The following is a 5,104-nucleotide window of genomic DNA, read 5'->3' as shown; positions in this document are numbered from 1 at the left end:
TTTTCCCTTCCTGCAGGAGTCTGTAGCATTGGTATTATTTCCTCCTTAATTGTTTGATAGGATTTGCTTTAAAGCCTCTGGTGCGGAGTTTTCTTGTGTGAAAGGCTCCCAGCTGCCACTTCAGTGTCTGTGAATGAACACAACTGCCCATATCCTCTGTTCTTGTGTAAGTTTTATTGGTGTGTGCCTTGCCAGGGATTTGTTTACTTAACATAAGTTACTGAACTTGTGGGCATAGATAGGTGAGCATTATTCCTAGTGATTGTTAGTAACATTACCTTATTGTCCTTTGGATGCCTGTAGGATCCTAATGACAGTGATGCCTCTGGCTGCTGGTGGGGCAGAACCTCACCAACCGAGTGTCATGTTCTTGTGCAGCTCCTGGTACTGAGCTGACAAGCCTAGCTGGCACTTAGATCTTGCCTCTGCCCTTGACTTCCTTCTGAAAGCAGCCCCTGGTGTGGGGCTGTGACTGCTGTGCTTTAACACTTTGAGGTGGTCATTTTGTCTGTCTGCCTTGACTCTCTTGCTCATCTTGTAGAGAAGTATCTCCTGGCTTCCTCAGTGAGCCCAGGAATATCTGCCTCATTCCAGGGACAGAGTGTGCTTTTTTTTGCTTTTCCCTAGAGTCTGTGTGTCCTGTGTGCTGTGGGGCCATGAGGCAGCAATTGCTGCCTTCAGACCACCAGCTTGGGCCTTTATTCTTTATGGAATAGGAGATTTAGGGAATAGTATTTCCACTGTGGTGCAGCCTTGCCTCTGAACCCTGGGAGTCCTGCTTGTCTTGGTTTAGGCTTTCTATTCAGCCCCTGCAAGATCCCTGGAGAAGAGTTCAGAGTGAGTGTAGCTGCCCAGGAAGCCCCACCCTTAATGGAGTTCTGCCCCTTGCCTGTGTGTCCTGTGTCCTTGACCTTTCTGTGTTGACCATCAGGGCTCTTGTCTTGTCTCCTCTTGTACTGTCAGTCTGTCTTTAGGTTTCAGGTGACTTGGCCCTGAGATCTCCACTTTGATGCATCCATAAAAGTGATGTTTTTATTGCTTTTAGGTTTTTCTTACTGTCTGGTCAGGGTGATGCTCTTCTAGCTTCCTTCATGGCAGGGAGAAGTGGAGCCCTCTCTAAATGAACAGCTTTTCTCTAGTTCAGAGTGAGCTTGAACTTTTTTCCACATGTTTAAGCTGCGGTTTTTACCCTATGTGAGAATTTTATTTGTGCCTTTGCCCATGCACCCCCCACCTTCTGTTTCCCCATGGCTTGAGTTCTTTATTTATCGAGGATATTATTAGTCCTTTATCTGTGATATATGTGGCAAATACTTTCACCCAACCTGATGCCTTTTTGCGTGAGTTACAGACATTTTTCATGCAAACATTTTTGTTTTGTTTAAAGTGTTGTCATGTACCATTCTCTTGTAGCACCTTGATTTTAAGTCATAACTAAGAAATTGCCCCCTCAAAACAGGAATTTACTTTTTTATACTTTACTGTTTCATCTTTTTATATTGATAGCCATTATCCATTTATAGTATATTCTTTTTATTATGTGAGGCATGGACCATTTTTTCCCCCCACATGGCTAACCAGATGTCTCAGCACCATTTGTGGAAAGACCTTCTTTGATCTGTGATGCTGCATTTATCATACGCTAGATCTCCATATTTGCAGTGGTCTGTTTTTAGACTCTCTGCTTATTCCACTGGTCTGTTTGTGTTTTAATTATAAAGGCTTTCTAGACTTTTTAATAATAACTCTTTTGCAGTGTCATTCACATATCTAAAGGTCACCACTTTTAAGTATATGAGTTAGTGGTTTAGTCTCTTTATAGAGTTGTACACCTGTCACCATTATCAAAGTCCAGAACATTCTCTTTGCCCTAAAAGGAAACTCCTTACTCATAGCAGTCACTCCCTATTCCTTGGCCCTATGCCCTGGCACCTGCCTATCTGCTATACATTTGTTATATTTGCATGTCCTGGACATTTCACATAAGTGGAATCAATACCTGTGGCCATTTGTTGCCTGATACTTTCACTTTGTGTCATGTTTTCAAGGCTCCCTCATGTTGTCAGTTGCATAGTGACAAAATTTCTTAAAATTATTTTAAGGCAGGGTCTCACTGAGTTACTATTTCCCAGGCTTAGCTCATACTTGTTGTCTTGCCTCAGCCTGGGTTTATAGGACTGCAATATCATCCTTGGCTCATCCTTTAGGATCTTTACAAGTCTGCTGGTTCTTTTCCTTTCTGTTGTTTGATGTTTACTTCTGTGTTCTCATGTGTTTGTTTTCTCATATGAATTTCTGTACCAACTCATCTAGAATGCTAAAAATACTCATTGGTATTTTTAGTGGGATAGGAAAATTCACATCTTTATGAAATAGAGTTTCATCCAAGAGCGAGGGATGCCTTTCTATTTGATCAAATGTTTTGAAATTCTCTTAGAGATTTTTCCTGCTTCACGTTATGCTTGCTTCTAGGTTCACTGATTTCTTTGTTGCTGTCTTAAATGGGGTTTTCTCTACCATTCAGGCCTCTAACTGGCTCTTTGTATAGAGAAAGACTAATTGTTAGTGTGGGTTAGTTCTACATTCTGATAGTTTACCAAAGTCTCCTGTGGCTTTAATGTTGTATTTTCAGTTTTGCAAGTATACTCTTCTGTGGTTTGAAAAGAGATGCAGGTTTATTTCATTTCTGTTGTGGTTCTTGCTAGTTCTTCTTCAGTGGCCCATGCTGGTCCACCAGAAGAACGCTAAGTCATATTAGACATGGTGGATCCTTTGTCCAACTGCTCTTTGGGAATGGGTTCCATTAAATAAGATGTTCATTTTGGGATGAAAAATACTTATTTTGACACTTTAAGATGGATTCTTGAGTGATTCATCGGAGGGTGCTGTTTTGTAGCACCTGTGGAGAATCTTATAAGCATTTCCCGTGGGTCCATTCATAAGTCGTGTTACCCTAATAGGTGTCCTGGACTAGCCTTGCATTCCTGGGAAAAAGTCATGAACCGGGACTTGACTCTTAATTCTTTGTGTTTTATTTAGAATTTTGCAACAATATTTATAACATCAGTTTGCTACTTCCTTTCCTGTTTGGGCTGTGTTGATCAGGTTTTGATATGAGTGCTATACATGTATCCTAAAAAGAATCAGAAAATTTCCTTTGGTTTCATTCTGCTGGAACCATTTGAAGAGCATTGAAAATACTCATTTTTTTTCTCTGTAAAACTGTTTGGTCCTGGAGTAGTTTTGTTGAGATAGACTGATAGCTTTCCTCCTTCTGTTGACTCCTTGTTGAAGCTTTTTGTCTCTAATGGGTCTCTTGGTGAACTGCCCTTTCCTGAGGCAGACCTAGTTTAGGTTTATCTGGTCTCGTAATTCAATGGTGTAGAGGTTGTGTGCAAAGTAATCTCTGATTCTTCAGTGTATTTTCTGTTAGAGTTATTCCTTGCTTTGAGGTTTTTGTATATTTGTGCTGTCCCCTTTTTTCTTAAGTACACTGTTGCTAGTCTTTTTTGTTAGTATTTTTTTAGAAAATAATATTTTGATTTGTTAGGTCTGTTGTTTATGTTTTCTGCCTCATTGATTTTTGCTTTTATTTGTATTATTTACTTCTTTGTGGATATTTTTGAATTTGTTATTCTTTTTTGAAACTTTTGAACTAAGAATTTATTTATTTTCACTTTTTAAATAAAAATATTTAGAGTTACTGATTTTCTCTGATCCGGTTTCACATGTATATTTTTGACTTCCATATATAGTATTTTCGTCTTTATTTTTTAAAAACTCCTTCATCTCCCTGGGTATGATGGTACACAGCTGTAATCCCAGTACTCTGGGAGGCTGAGGCAGGAGAATCACAAGTTCAAGCTCATTGTGGGCAATTTATTGACTTAGACTCTGTCTCAAAACATTAAAAAAGGGCCAAGGATATAGCTTCATGCAAAGATCCTGGGCTCATACCACTAGTACTGTAAAAAAAAATGAGATGGAAGGGGTTCCTGGGTTTAGAAAATATTTTAAATGTACATCTATGCTGGTGCCAGTGCCACTGTTCTAATTACTGTGTTTCTTCGATCTTGAGGTCTTATTTAAGGGCTGTAAATGGTACAAATTCTGTCCAGATTTTATGTTGTTCTCAGGGATCCTGCCTCCTTAGTCTCTCTTCCTCTAGAGCAGCTGTCCATCTGGGTGGGTCTTTTACCACACTGATTTTTTTTGAAGACTGCTGGTCAGTTCTGTTTCTCAGATCAGATGTTCCTGATGTTTCTCAGGGACATGCACTTTAGGTAGGGATATAGGGGAAGGGCTGTTTTTTTTTTCAGTTTCACATACCTGGAGGCATGTGGTGCTGGTTTATTTTATGGCTGCCGGTGGTAGCTTGCTTCATTAGAGTGGTGCCTGCCAAGTTTCTCCTATGCAAAGTTGTTTTCTCTATTTTAATTAGCAAGTATTTTAGGAAAGACACTTTAAAACCATGTAAATATCCTGTTGTGTATCACATTTCCTCCCACTGGCTTAAAGGTTCATGAGACATTGTTACTTGAGTCAGTTATTATCCTGATGCTTGCTGTTGCTGCTCTCCCCATCAGCCCCAGTTAAGGAAGGGCTCTCCTTTTATACTTATGTTTATGGGCTCTTGGATCTTTATTTTCTTCAGTGAGTTTTACCTCTTATTGTCATGGCCTGTTTTCATGCCCAGATAGTACCAGACTTCCTTGGCAATGCCTCTTCATGCTGGTGCTTGTATCCTTTTGAGATATCCCTGCCTTGTCTGACAGTGCCTTGTCATGCTTTTGTGGACAGGTTGCTCTAGCCTTTTCCCTTCTCTACTGTATCCCTGGAGTCAGCCACTTCACTAATTCTTTTAATAGTATTTAATAGTCTAACAGTATTTAGGGGCCAGAACCTATGTACTGGGTGTTCTTATTGCTGTGGGGGTGCTGTGGTATCTCTACTCCATCAATAGACAAAGCTAGGAGATTGCTGTTCATCATATACATACACAACTATGTAAATGAGTGTGTGTACACATATATGTGAAATTATATAAACCCAGACACACCTGTGTCTGTATTTCTTTCTTTCTTTCTTTTTTTTTTTTTTTTTT

This window comes from Fukomys damarensis, unplaced genomic scaffold (genome assembly GCF_012274545.1).
Source record: "Fukomys damarensis isolate Sample0158 unplaced genomic scaffold, DMR_v1.0_HiC HiC_scaffold_5, whole genome shotgun sequence".
NCBI classification, from domain to species: domain Eukaryota; kingdom Metazoa; phylum Chordata; class Mammalia; order Rodentia; family Bathyergidae; genus Fukomys; species Fukomys damarensis.
This window is presented reverse-complemented; position numbering follows the sequence as displayed.